The following is a 15981-nucleotide window of genomic DNA, read 5'->3' as shown; positions in this document are numbered from 1 at the left end:
AGCAGCTTTGCAGGCTTGCAAAGTCCAGGATCCCCAAGGTGCATTTGCTAGTTGCTATCAGTGTGGCAGACCAGGGCATTTTAAAAAGGAATGCCCAGGCAGCAAGACAAAGCCACCTCAACCCTGCCCAGCCTGTGGTGGAGACCTCTGGAAACTGAACTGCCCCCAGAGACAGAGGTCATTGGGTTCAGAACCAGTCTCTCAGGTGGTTCAGCAGGACTGATGGGTCCCAGGGCTCAAGCCCCATTTCCAGTGGCTCAAACTGCCATTGTAGCACAGAAGCCCCAGGTGATTCTGGAAATTAAAGGAAGGAAAGTAAACCTCCTTCTAAACACTAAAGCTGGTCTCTCTCTTTTCTCCTCTCTAATCCAGACCTCCCCTCTTCCCATAGCATGACTGTAAGGGTCATCTCAGGAAAAACTCTAATCCAGTATTTTTCTCAACCTTAGTTGCAATTATTTACACATGTTTCCAGGCCATAGTCACGATAGCACTACTAGTCAGAAAAGCCTCCAAATTAGCCCTAGGACATAATTTAACTGTTTACACTCCACATAATGTGGCAGTATTACTGTCCTCTAGGGGGAGCTCTTAGCTAACAGTAAAGCAAGCATTCGTAAGGTGGGATAAGCAGTAGTCGCTCTAAATAACATCTCTCCCCAGCCAGAAGTACTCAATTAGGTGGGCTAATTGCTCTTTAAAAAAAGCACTTAAGCAAGGGAAAGGTAGCTAACAGTTACACTAACTCCAAGTATGCTTTCCTAATTTTCTGTGCTCATGCTACCATTTAAAGGGAAAGGCATTTTCTTATCACTCATAAATTCCTATAAAATATCACCAGGAAATTAACCGTTTATTATCCTCAGGTTTTCTTCCATGAGAAATAGCAGGGATGTGTTGTAAGGAACATCAAAAGGAAACAAATAAGGTAGCTGAAAGAAATAGATTAGCTAATCAGGCAGATAAGTCAGAGGCAAAAAGCCTCAAAGCGTTAGTACAGTTCAAGCCCCTTCTAATCTAGGAAGGAGCCATAAGAAAAATTAAACCTCAGTATCCCTTGCAAAAATAAAATAGGCCACTTGTCAAAGGCATTCTTTTAAGCCCTTAGGATGGCTACAGTCAGGATGACAAACACTGTTTGCCAGCCTCCAGCCAATGGAAAGTCCTTAAAATCCTTCACCTAGCTTTTCACTTGGGAAAGGATAAAACTTCAATGTGCTCAGAGATTGTTTTCAGGCAGGAAGCCTCTAAACTAGTTAAGCATGTAACCTTTCTAGCTCACTTCCAACAGAAACCACCTCTATTTAACCCAGGAAATTTGGTATTAGTGTAAACTCTCATCTCCGTCTCCTCCCCTAACCCAACCTGGGAAGAGCCTTACACTGTTTTTCTTTCAACCCCCTCAGTAAAAGTTACAGGAATCGACTCCTGGATACATCACACTCAAGTCATGCCTGAAGAGCTTGGGAGCAACCTCTGACAGCCCAGAGGAACGTCTTGAATATCAGTGTAAAAAAATAGAAGATCTTAAGCTGAAAATCATAAAAAATAAGTAACTGAGTAAGGGCTACTCATCTTACTCAGTCCCACCCCTACCTCACCAAATACTTTTTATTGTTTCTACCCTTTCCTCTCAAATTCACCACCAAATATTACAACTTCTTTTTAACAAATATTTATAGGAGATTTTCAGATATACATAGGATTACATTTGTAACTTTTTAAATCCCCAAAGGAAAATGTTATATCTTGGCAAGTAAAGTTTTAGAGAAAAATTATTTACTACGCCACTCTTGTGGGAATGATTATAGTCACGCTTTTGTTTGCAATAGAACTATACACTGTGGCACCTACCATGTGAAATTTTCGTTATAAAATTCTAATTGCTGTAATATTTTGCCTGATTATCATCCTTATAACAGGATTAATAATTGCAGAAAAAATTTAATCCAGATTGTTTTGCTTATAGCAGAAGTAATAGTTACTGATAAGAAATAAGCATAAAAGTTTTACCATCATTAAGTTTAATAAGATTTTTTACTGAAGTTTGGCAGTATAATGCACTCTAAGCTGTGAAAAAAATGTTGTAAAGAAAGAAATTTTATGTAAGGAAAAATTTTGTATGGTAAATACTTGTCCTAAAAAGAAATGACTGGTTGTTTAAAGAATGAGTATTTAAAACAAGTAAAAACGTTTAAGTATGTTGTAACAGAGTGTATACAAGTCATAAAATAATTCAATAATTAAAGAAAAAGAATTGTCAAAATTAATGCTAAAGTTATTTTAGCCACCCAATAACGTATGTCTCCCAATCATATTACAAGTTATAAAAATGGCCTAAGCCTAAGGTTATTCTCTAGTGGCAAGCCAAGGGGAAGTGTATGCGTTTCTCAAGAAAAATGTTACTTTCATATTAACGTTTCTGGTAATGTACAGCAGCATCTAGTGGAGGCAAATTAGTGGCAAGCCAAGGGGAAGTGTATGCGTTTCTCAAGAAAAATGTTACTTTCATATTAACGTTTCTGGTAATGTACAGCAGCATCTAGTGGAGGCAAACCAGTATTGCAATCCACTGGTATAACAGGTGTCAAAACTCTACTGTCAGTTATAGTCTAAAGGACCCCTATTAATGGTGGTAATCTTAATACTCATATTCAAACCCTATATTTTAAACCTTCTTGTCGAATTTATCTCTTTTCACCTAGAAGTAATCAAACTCCAAACGGTGCTGTGAGCAGAGCCACACATGGACACAGCATTATTTGGAGAACCCTTAGATAAACCTCAGAAGGCCCAACTGCTGAACCCCTACACAAAGCCCCTTTTCAGCAGGAAGTAGCCACAAAGAATCGTCATCCAACACCCCCTAACCATAATTAGACTTACTTCTCTTTGAGGGGGGAATAATATAGGAGTTATTAAGGAATTATTTTAGGCAGCTAGATGGGGTAAACGTTCTCGGTGGAAACTAAAAAAAAGTTGACTTAAAGAGCTAGACCGGCAAGCTTTGATAACGCAAATGCCGGAAAATAGAAACTGGGTCTACCCAACATGGTGATTCCCACCATCTTCTCCTTGTCACCTGGTGTACCAAGTGTCATGGCTGCCCCCACGTAACGCCATGTGTTCAAAACATCATGTTGACCCACATTTGCATATTAAAGGCTAAGGTGGAAGGGCAAGGTTTTTTCGGCTATGTGAAGGGCACATCTGGTCAAACCAATCCCCTGAGCCCTATGCAAACCAGACACTGCCTCCTCCAGCTTCTGGATATAATGGACTGCCTTTCCGCTGCACACAGGGTTCCTCTTTGTTCTGAGCCTCTGTCCCTCTGTCTCTGTTTTCTTCTTTCTTCTTTCTTGCCTATTCAACTTTTTACTTCTTATGACCACTCCACATGTGTCTGTGTCATTACTCCTACTGGCACAAAACTAAGGACTCTGGTGTTGCTGCAGTCATCAAAGCCGCATCGCTATTGTGAGTGGAATGATTTTTTTTTTTTTTTGGATTGTTAACTGTTGGTGTATGGATATAATATCTATTAGGAATATATTGTTTACAGTTTTATTCCAGTCTTTTATTATCTTTTCTGTCTTCTGCCTATTTGTTCTACCCTTTATTAAAAGGTGGATATTTCAGTCTCCAGCTATTACCATTAAGCTATCTATGTTTTCCTTCAGTTCTCTCAGTTATTGCTTCATGCATTTTAAAGCTTTATTAGATGCTATAGGTTTGTAATTGTTGTCTCTCCCTAATATTTTGACCCCTTTATCACTTAAAATTTCTTTCCTTCTCTCTAATAACATTTTTTTCTCAAATTGTATTTTTTGTTATTAATAGAGCCATTCTGGGTGTCTTTTGGTTACCATTTGAATTATATATTAATTTCTACCCTTTAACTTTTAACTTACTTGTGCCTTTTAATATAAAGTGTGTCCTCATACATAACATATAATTGGATATTTTTTCTCTTTCTTTCAATACATATCTTTTGATTGGAACGTTCAACAAATCTACATTTAATAAAATTACTGATAAATTAAGATTAGTTATATTATTTTATAAATGTTTACATATGTGTGTGTATATATATATATATCTCACGTTTATTTTAAATTTTTCCTATTTCTATTTCTGCCTTCTTTTACGTAAAATAAGCACTTTTTAGTTCTCCATTTTATTTTCTTTGTTTTTCCTTTTAATATATCTTGTGAGATATTTTCTTCATGATTGCTCTGGGATGACAATATTTATATCTACATAAAACTATATTTTTTGAGGGTTTTTTTTTTGCTGGGTGTAATTATTTTAGGTGATGATCTTCCCCTCCTTTCCTCTCCTCTCCTCTCCTTTCTCACTCTTTCACCCAAGATAGAGTGCAGTGGCACCATAATAACTCTGGGCAGCCTTGAACACCTAGGCTCAAGCAAAATTCCCACCTCTGATTCTCAATTGGCTGTGACTACAAGCATGTACCACCATGCCGGTTATTTTTCACTTTTTATTTTTTCGGTAGAGATGAGGTATTGCTATGTTGTCCAGGCTGGTCTGAAATCCCTATGCTTCAAGAAATCCTCCTGTCATGGCCTCCCATAGTGCTGAGATTATAGGCATGAGCTTCTGCCCCCAACCTGATGATGGTCTTTTTCTTTTTCAACAATTGGAATATGTCATGCAAAAACAACGGCTTTCTGGTCTCTATAGTTCTTGTGAGAATGCTGCTGTTAGCGTTATTGTGAATCCTTTGTATGTCATGAGTTCCTGTCTCATGATGCTTTCAAAGGTCTCTGTTTTTGGCTTTTGAAAGTTTGACTAAAATGTGTCAATGTGTAAATATGATGACAGCAGTTTCCTGTCTGGGGTGGCTGCTGCCATGATGCCAGCTGCAGTAAGGGAGGTGCAGTGGGGGCTGCAAGTTCCATGAGCCCACAGGAACTGGGAACAGGTGGAAGCCCTGCTCACTTCCAAGTTGGAGGGGCAGCAGCCCCCACCCTCCCACGTGGAGCTGCAGCTGCCCAATGACAGCTGGGAACCCAGGCATCTCTGCAGTCTCAGAGGCCTGAGAAGCCCCATTTCCGCAACAGGCTCAGAAGTGTCTGCTCCTGCTGCCTGGTCTCTCCCCACCCCCAGCACCTGATCCAATTTTAGAGCAAAGTTGTGGCCAAGCATGAGCATTGTTGTGACCTGGCCAGGTTTGCACATGCTTGGGGAAGTGCTGACACACCAGCCCCCTGCTGCCTCAGCTTCTTCCGGACTTTCAGCACCAATGAGCATGGGGATGCTGAGGGAGAGCTAATGGTGGCTCAGTGTGGGCCTGCAGGCACCCATCGGCAGGAATAGCCTGGGCACTATGGCACTGTAGATGGCAGGCTAATGGCAGCAGGAAACAGGCCCCTGGCTGGAAAGGGGCAGGTCTCCGGTGAAGCCCCACCTTCAAGGCAGGGATGGCCTGACGCTTGGGGGCTGAGCTGTCAGTTCATGGACCTGAGTTAGAACTTATGGTGCTTTTTCTGGGCCCACCCATGACTGCCATGGACCAATCAGCACACACTTCCTCCACTCTGAAGCCCATAAAAACCCTGGACTCAGCCAGACTTGAGCAGACAAATGGACGACCTGCCTATGGAGAGGAGCTTCTCACTGTCGGTGTCCTCTGAGCTGTTCTGTGTCTCAATAAAGCACCTTTTCACCTTGCTCAGCCCTTACTTGTCTGCATACCTCATTCTTTCTGGAGGCAGGACAAGAACTTGGGACTCACTGAATGGCAGGGCTGAAAGAGATGTAATACAAACAGGGCTGAAACACCTTGCTCACCATTTTGCAGGCAATGAGAAGGAGAGAAGAGAAAAGGAGAGAAGAGCTGCAACCTCTTGGGGATCCCAGACCTAGGAGCTCTCCAACCCAGGGCTGTGACACCCTCTTTGGGGCTCTGTGGCTCCTGGCTTCTGGGTGCCATTTGTTCTCCAGTGCTAGCCATGGAAGCTGATTGCAGTACTCCTGGTTCAGCTGTAGCCTCACAAGGAGCTGGCACCTGTGCTGGTGCCTGGAGCTTCCTGCCCCACTGCAGCCAGCGTGCCTGGCTGTGCACAGTGGCTGGACCCCATGCTCACTCACTCAGACACCCCTCGCCATTCCTTGCCTGGCTCACCTTTGGCAGGTGTGGGATCCAGGTGGGTAATGTGGGCCAAGCAAATCCTGCCAGGCTGAGTCTGCAGAATGAGCCTAGAGGTCCTGAGCAAAAACTTGAGCAAAGGTGCTACTGGCCACAGAGTTTTCTGGCCAGAAAAGTGACACCCCAAGGATCCTGTGACACATATAATTGAATTTATATTACTTGGAATCTTTGAATTGCTTGGATGTATAAATCATGTTTTCATCATATATGGAGCTTTCTGATTATTTCTTAGTCTTCTGTCTCTCTCTGCTCTTCTTATGTCACAATTATTTTGTATGTTGGTATGTGTTGTGGTGTCCCTCAGACCTCTGAGGCTCTGCCCACTTTTTTCATTCTTGTTTCTCTTTGCTCCACAGACTGGATAAACTCTATTGACTTATTTTTTCATTGTTCTAATTCTTTTTTTCAAGTAAATTTAAATCTGCTGTTGAGTCATTCTTATGATTACTTTAACCTTCAATTAATATAGTTCCTAAATCCAGAATTTTTGGGGGGTTCTTTTTTGGAATTTGTCTCTTTTTATTGATATCTTGTGTTTGATGAGATGTAAATCTCATACTTTAGTCGTTTAGATATAATTATCTTTAGTTCTTTAAATGTGTTTAAAGTTGCTAATTTAAAATCTTTGTCTAGTGAGTCCAATACCTGTTATTCCTTAGTGTTAGCCTCTATTGAATGCTTTGTTTTATTGGTATGGGACATAATTTAATGCTTTTTAAAAAACATTTCTTAAAAACATTTGTATTGAAAACTGCATCTTTTAGATAATATGAATTGAATTGTAAGCCTGGGTTTCAGACTCCCCTTTCTTTCCTAGGTTTTATTGGTGGAGGTGATTTCCTTATTATTTCTGTGATTTGTTTGTTTAGTTAAATGTCCCTGAAAAGAATCTATAAAATCTGTATTCCTTGACATTTATGGCTACTAAAGTCTCTGCTTATTTAGCTTAGTAATTAAGTAATGTTTGGACAGAGATTTCCCTAAATGCCTTGAATCAGTAAGTCTCCAAGACTTTGCCAAGGTCCTCTCTTTCTGGTGTTGGTCATGTGTTCAATGCACTTGTGAGCAGTTTTTCACTCTGCTTTAGCCTTCATTTCCTGTTTGCATTGAGTCTCAAAATCAGATAGTAGTGAGGTATTATTGCATTATTTGGGCTTTTCTGAGCAGGCACACTGTCACACAGACTTTTTAGGTCCCTAGGAAAATGAAGAGGTTTCAAAGTCACTGTAAACAACTTATTTCTCATATAATTCTTATAAATGTTTTGAATTCTTCTTGTTTGTCCCAACTTGTATCATTGCCTTTGTCAACTGCAAGGTTAAATATTTGAAAGCAATTTTTCAGCAACTTCTTGGGCAATAGAACATTTTTTTATTGACCAAGCTCAGAATAGAATCTAATAACAATCAGCTGTAGAAATGAGACTTTGACGGGGTGCTCCCATCCATGCCAAACAGTAAAAAATTTCTAGGTATGGACTTTTGAATGAGCTGCATAGTAAGTCTTCCCCCATTTAATGGCTACTAGATTGCTAGATTTTACGGCTTCATGGTTCTCAGGCTGCCATTTTACAGTCTACTATGCACTTGGGGAGAGGTGGATGGGAAAAGGGCAAGTTAGTATCTCCCAAAATCACGGTTTTTACAAAATTCGGTTGTCTTTGAATAGAATAGCATGTCTCAAATGATTGCAAGCTTTTGTTTAATTTCAGAGTTCTGAAAAAAAGTATGATTTTCATACTGTTGTCAGTTGTGTAATGCCTTTTTGATTATGTGAATTTTTGAAAGACCTTCTTCTGCCACTCTTTAAGTTCTGCCTTTCTACTTAATCTTTTATAAGGGCTTAGAGGCTGGGTAATTTCCATTCATGGAAAAGTAATGCCTTAAGGCATTCCCTCTATATTAATGTGCCTTAAGACATCCTCTCTATATTAAAATTTAGACAGATTTTTTTTTTACCAAAAATATTAATGTTTTAATTCTAACACTAACTTATCAGGTCTCTACCCAAATAATTATTTATCAAAATGTACTTCTTACAGAAGAAAAACAATACATTTATTTACAATATGAGATAATCTGTCATTCACCTATGTATGTATTCACTCACAAATTTATTGTAAACAGATACTTATGGAACAAACAAAATTTTCTAGACACTGGAAAAACCATGGTGAATAAATTATTACATCATTACTCTAATTAATTTTACATTATATACTTTCATGGAGATCATTAATAATATTGGAAAACTCTTCCTTAACTTCTGTCTTCATATAATAGAAAGACCTAGATATGCCCTCTTCCATTTTTATTTTTGAAATTTAAACAGTTTAAAGTGTAAAATTCACACACATTTTCCATAGCTAAATGTACAGTACACAGCAAGTAGATATCATATAGTCTTTGTCAAGAAAATTTTCTATGACAATCTCTCTTAAAGCTGAATAAAGCATGGCCTCTTTTTAAGAAAATAATTAAATTATTGTGAACTCCCAGTCTTACACATATTTTATTAAAATATTAATATAATAATACTTTTAAAATCTAGATATGAAGTCATGCTTATATTTTCTATGAAGCTATAAAATTAAATCAGATTTACAAATTAAATATTAACAGATCTATACAAACAATACAATTTTAATTAGCTAATTAATATTCTGAATGTTGTGTTAAAGCTTAGTTCCTGAGAGAGGCTTAATTATGATATTAATGTCAACAGAACAAGAAGTTCTTTTGAATTTGTCATTTCTAGATTTATGAGTGACATGTCAGCCTTAAATTATCCTGCCGTTTACAAATTTGGAACTATTGTGGAAACTTAATGTGTACAAGGTGATGACATCACTGAGATTTCACTTGATATGAAAACATTTTTTATGTCACATTTTCAATGTTCAATCTGCATTCACCTTTTCAGTTTAAAGTAGGACTACTTGTCACCAAAACATTAATAAGTAGCACAGCAAACACCAACTCCAAAATTATATGGTGATGCTCAGTTATAAGGGAAATACCCAGTTGATCCAAAATATAACAAATATTCCGAAAGAAATTGTGTTCTTCTCCATGCTTCATGAAACACTATGAAGCTTTTAAAAAGAATAAACTAGATTTTTATCCATGGACTTGGAATGAGACACAAGAAATATTATGAAGTGAAAACCTAACATTGAATAACATTAAGTTTTATTTAATATATTGTATAATAATATAATACTCTACAGAATAATATACTAAATATTACATACTATATATAAATATTTTATGTTATAAATATATGTGATATTTATAAAACAAATTTTCTGTATAAGCATATATACTACAAATACCTGAAAGAATAAACTCCTAACTGGTTAACTATTTTTACTATTAATAAATGAGAATGAGTGGGGGAGCTGAAAAATTGCTGTTACTTATTATTTTGCACATTTTTATATAAAAATATTTAATCTGTATTATAAAAATATATACCATACAGAGAAAATATGTATTTTAATTCTTTGGGACTGGGAAATTTAGGACAGTAATTAGATAAAACTTTTATAAATGTAAATTGATAAATAAAATTAAGCCTCCAATGATTGGTTAGACAATAGCAGTAATGAGGTTTGTGTCAAATTAACCTGAATACATAATGAAAACCAGCATTTTCAATTCCTTTAAAAGTTAGGCTCTAAATAAAAACAACTGAAATTTATTTTAGATTTCTAGTATGGCACTTTTTTTTTTGAGACGGAGTCTCTCTCTGTTGCCCAGGCTGGAGTGCAGTGGTGTGATCTCAGCTCACTGTAACCTCTGCCTCCTGGGTTCAAGCAATTCTCTGCCTCAGCCTCCCTAATAGCTGTGTTTGCAGGCACCCACCACCACACCCAGCTAATTTTGTATTTTTAGTAGAGATGGGGTTTCCCCATCTTGGCCAGGCTGGTCTTGAAGTCCTGGCCTCATGATCCACCCACCTCAGCCTTCCAAAGTGCTGGGATTACAGGCATGAGCCACTGTGCCTGGCCTAGTATGGTACTATTGATACAGACAAGAGGCAGAAAGATACTAGGTAGAAGAGGGCAGTTCCTCAGCAAAGGCCGTACCCTCAAGCCTGGAAACCACAGCCCTAAATGGGAACAGACATTTATGTATTTGTGCACAAATGTTGCCTTCTGGCCTGCCACACCTCCCTATCCTGTACTCATATAAACCCCAAACCCCAGCCTCCATGAAGAGAAGAGCAGAAGAGTAGAGGAGGAGAAGAACGGCAGAGCAGCAGTGTGGTGCAGCAGCGAAGGAGGCAAGAGAAGGAGTGTCGGAATGTCAAGAAGAATTTGGCTGGGGATGGTTGGAGTGGAGATCGGCCGCAGGATGAATGAACTCTGGTGGAAGATCATCTTCCCACTCCATCCCCTTTCCAGCTCCCCATGAATCCTTCTGAGAGCCACATCCATCTGGCAGTAAAATTCCCCACATATACCATCCTTCAATTTGTCTGTGTGATCTGATTCTTCCTGTACATCGGACAAGAACCTGGTACCAAGAGAACGCTGAGCTGGTTAACACTTAAGCCATCTGCAGATGGCAGAGCTAAAAGAGCACTGTAATACACCCACTGGGGCTTTGGGAGTCATAGGCACTCACCCCTAGACACTACCGTGGCTTGCCCTGGCTCCTGTACCTGCCTGTCTGTGTACCTCCCCTTCTATAAGGGGTTTGAGTGTGCAGTGGCCTAACAGACAAGCCACATCCTTGTCGCACATCCTGCAAGGGGGTTCAGGGAACTCTCTCATTTCACTATAGAACACTCTAAGTATGTGGTTTAGAAATTTGAGCATTTAACCAATTTCAGGTAAAATAAACATCATTCCATACAAATAGATTTATTCAAAACCCTCAACTTCTAACACCACAATACACCATTTTATGTCTTACATCGTAACAAAAGCCAGTTGCTTTACCAAAAACAGGTAAACTCATCTCTCTATTTAGTATTTTCTTCTTAAAGTACTGGTTCATTCTATTACCAACCAGATTCTTTTGTCACAGAGAGAAGTCATAACTTAAGCCAACAACTATTTTTCATAACGTTCATGCAGGTATGGAGTATCTTAGTATAATATAACTTAATTGTAGGTATCTTCTCACCTCTGCCTCTTCTCTCAGGAACATTAATTTTTGCATGTTTTTTGTTTCTTGAAAAAGTATGGCGTATTTTATCTTGAAAAAATAATTTACGTTTATACAATATAAATCTTAAATATATCTATGTGCATATAGAAGAGCTACATTATTTGTATGTTATTTGTACCTAAAAGTTGATACAAACAGGAATTCAACAATGATTTTATCATATATCATATATCACTAAAGGATATATCATATCCCTTAAACTAAGGGATATAGCTAACCTTTAGAATTAAACAAATTATCTTACCAAAATGATTATCAATGTTTATATGGTAATACTTTTCAGGGAAAAAACACTTAATAATTACACTTTTGGAAAATAATTATAAATATTAATTGATCTTGTTTACAAATATGTTCAACACAATAGTGACAGTTTTTAAATATTTTCCAGCACATTTACCATATTTCTTTGCTTTTGATAGCTATGTAATTCTTTACTTAGGTTTAAGAGTATACCCTTTTCCTAAAAGGATATAATTAGATAAATCAAATATGTAGCTAAACTATGATAGAAATCTCTTGAGTTAGGTATGATAAATATAATATAGGACCTCTTTTCACATTTAAAAATGATACCTGGAAGCAAGCCTGTTATATTTCTACAATTTATAAAATTACAGACAAAAGCAGTAAAGAACATTACCTTTTGGCAGGAAAGGAATATTAACAACCTTGGGATCTCAGAAAAGACAGAATATACCTTTATAGTTATATGTACCACAGGTGAAACATGGATGAGTTAGATTCAAAGGTTCTTGGTTTCTGATCTTTTCAGAGAAGCTGATATGGGAAATGAAATACCTCTGACTCCTTGAAGTAAATTACAACCCTAAAGACTTTAGAAGACTGTCTAGGTTCCAGTTTTGTTAACCAGAAAATAAGAATGGCTTTGCCCACTAATCAACATCTCTTGACAAGTAAGTGTTGGCATATTATTTAACATATTTTGTTGTATCTATGCAAATAAACCTGGGCAATGAAAAAATTAATGGTATTGAATTCCAAACATTTCAACATCACCTTCTGTGTTTAAACTGTGCCTTAGGAGCAGAGGTTTGATCACAGGGAGGAACTGGGGAACCAAAATTGACATTTTGTTTAACTGCCATCAGGAATAAATATAAATTGAATGTCCTAGAGTTGATAAAGTGTGGGGTACTTTGTACCCTGAGATAAACAAACAAACAGTGTAATAGTTTAAGCATTTTCTTTTTGTTGCTGACTAGGAAGTGAGAAAACAAACTCAGAAGCAATTTCCTTTATCCCTGGGCTGTGCAATGCTGATTTTGGAAGACACGTTACATTCTACGTGGATATAGAAATTATTTGAGAAAGAGTCTATTTTCCATAACTGGTATTAACATGCTAACCCTGGTAATTTTGCAGTTTCTTTTGTCCTGAAATACTTTGTGTGAGTGTATTTGTGTGTGTGTGTGTGTGTGTGTATTTGATGAGCAAATCTTTCTGAGGTCTGACTTCCTTGCGAAGTAACCCTTTAGCAAGTGCATTTTGTCTTGTTCTAGTGCTTTTGTCATTGAATCTTGCTTTCATATGGGTGAGTTTAGATATAGGTATTCTGATATGAAACATGAGGTCTTGGGATCGGAAGACAGTCTGTTTATTACTTACAGCACATCTTAGCATTGGTTCTCCTAGCTCCATTTCCCACAGGCAATAAGGTAAAAACATGATGTTATCTCATGCATGCAGTGGGATTGTGCTGCAGGAGAATGATGATGGAATTATGAGACTTGGAGCATAAGCAGGGCGGTTGGCACATTGATCCATCCTCTCCTCTAGGGAGAGAGAAACACTGGCATATAAACAAATCTCTGTGGAGGGGAGAAGGCTCTCTGGCTTCCTTACCCTGTGTTGTAAACAGACGGGTGGGAAAAGTCTGTAACTCTCTTCAGAAAAAAAAAAAAAAAAAAAAAACCACTATTGTTCCTGAACCAAACTGTGTGTCGGGCTGCTTATTCTCTTGGCCCAATAACAACATGCAGATGAACTGAGAAAGAATCGCGTTTTTATTTCTGTAACCAGGTACAAGGAGAAGGCCTGGAAAATAACGCCAGACAAACTCAAAGTTACTAAGTTTTCCAGAGCTTATACACCTTCTAAGATATGTGTTTACGTGTAAGTGTGCATTCATCTAAAGACATAAGTGATTAACTTATTTTAATCTATAACTAAGATCTGAGTCCTCAAGACCTTCCTCTGAATCCTCAGTAAATTTACTTAATTTAAATGGGTACAGGTGCTGGGGTGATTACTTTTATCTTGTCTCCTGCTAAATCATGGAGGTTTGAGGAGTTCCTTGAGACCTACAATAAACTTGTTTGTGGAGGTCTATGGAGTTTCTTCAGACCCCCAATAAAACTTGTTGAATCCTAAGCGGGTCCTATTAAGAACTTCTTCATTATCTTGTCATGATTTAAGGCCCAGGAAAGGCCTAGGCAAAACTCTTGGTGGGCTTTTGTTATATTCCAGTCCTTGTATAATTGCACTGGCTCTGTCAGCTTTTAATATTTAACTTAACCACTTAGTCAATGCGGAAACAGTTGTTATGGAGGCCTGCCTGTTCAGCCATTAGGGAGACCTGGACTGCCACACTATCTCTAGCCTTCAAAGCATTTTTCCTATTGAATCAGGTTTCAACAATGTTTGCTAGTTTTCTTTAATAAAAAGCCTGCATGATCCTAGTGTTTTATGTTTTGTAAGCATGAAAATATTAATGAACAATTATCTTCATTAGTTTGAAAACTAAAGATGTCTGTATGTACAAAACTATGAAGAAAAAGTCATGAAAATGGGAGATAAATATTTGGGTTTTGTCTTAGATACAGGAAAAAAAATTTCAAACATGTCATTGTCAGTAAAAGTTGATTTCTCTACAAGTCCTCTGTTTGTTTATGTACCTAATTAATAACTGTTACTGAATAGGTCAAACTGGATATACCATTTGACATCGTAACATAGTAAAGATGTATATCTGAGTGTTTCTGTGATTTGAATCCAAAGAAAAATAACAATAACTTTTGGGTTATTCTTAATTTTGCAACATCTTAGTTCTCTTAAGAAAGATCCTGTGAAGTTGACCATATCTAAAAAGTATACATAAATATTTGATAATATATTTTATACCTGAATTTACTTTTATGATTTCGTAGTAAACTTATCACTTATGGGAAACAATTTGTCTTTTTATATGAATTACTTTTCTATGTTAATTATATATTGTGATGGCAGTAATATATGATCATGCTCCTATACTTGACTGTGGTCAAATTCATGATGAAAATTCCTGTTGTACCTTTGCATGAACAGTTGGTAACACAATTTTGTATTATTAGCACAGAGCAACGTATAGTTCTAGCGTCTTATTTAAGATACTACCCTACTGTGGTCTGGCTGTTTGTGTCCCCTTCCAAATTCAGGTGTTGAAATCATAACCCTCTAGATGATGTTATTAGAAGGTAGGGCCTTTGGGATGTGATTAGGTCATGAGAATGGAGTCCTCATGAATATAGAGTTCTCATAAAAGAGGTTCCAGGCGGGCTCTGCCCTTCTTCCTTTATGTGAGTACTTAGCTAGGGGATGGCCATTTATGAACCAGGAAGCAGACTTTCACCAGACACTGAATCTACCTGCCCCTCAATCTGGGAATGCCCAACGTCTAAAATTGTAAGAAATCAATTTTTATATTGATAAGCCACCTGATCTGTAGTGTTTTGTGGTAGCAGCCCAAGGAGACCAATACATATGTCTTCTGCCCTATTAAAAATTATTTTTAAGGACATTGTTTCCCTTATTTAGCAATTTGAATAAGATCATTTTTCAGAATATGCATGGGAGTGTGAATTTAAGTGAAATTCCTGGAAGTCTGACAAGGGATAATCAACGTAATTGTGAATAAATTGCTTTTGTGAGACAAGTTGCTGAGGGATAATTCAGTTCTCTTAGGATTTTTTAAAGTAATCTCAAATAAAACTTGCACCTTTCTTTCAATGTTAGATACATAAAAATCTTGCTGAATGATGAATATCATGGCTCTTTAGGTTTTTGCACCTGCTTTGAAAGGATAGTTAAGGCTCAAGTAAAATTATTGTAGGCACTTGAAGTTTCTCACCTGTGAAAGACAAAAAGCTGCAGTAAGTGAGAGACCTTGGAGACCACTATAAAAGATTCATTTGCAAATAATCTCAAGTAAACCTAAAGTATAATAATAATAATAATAAAAGAAAAAAAAAAAAAGAACAAAAAAAAAAAATAAAAAAAAAAAAATAAAAAAAAAAAAATAATAAAAAAATAATCTCAAGTGCTTAAGAGATAACTTGTAGAGGAAGGTGTTTGATATTTGGATTTTTTGTATTACTGTAGCAATTGTGAGAACAAATGATTTTTGCTTCTTAAGTATGTTTTTGGGAAATCACACTTATAACGACTGTCTTTTAAAAGTCTTACATCTCAACAAAAGCCATAGGCGAGTTAAAATGAAGATTAAAGAAGAAACATTTAGATTAGAAAACATTTAGATGGAAAGAAATTTATTGTATAAAGTCATTATTTTGAGTGCTTAATAGAATTCTGAGCTTCCTGACAATTTACACTCTCTCTTAATGCCAA

Source organism: Pongo abelii, chromosome 3 (genome assembly GCF_028885655.2).
Source record: "Pongo abelii isolate AG06213 chromosome 3, NHGRI_mPonAbe1-v2.0_pri, whole genome shotgun sequence".
Lineage (NCBI taxonomy): Eukaryota > Metazoa > Chordata > Mammalia > Primates > Hominidae > Pongo > Pongo abelii.
This window is presented reverse-complemented; position numbering follows the sequence as displayed.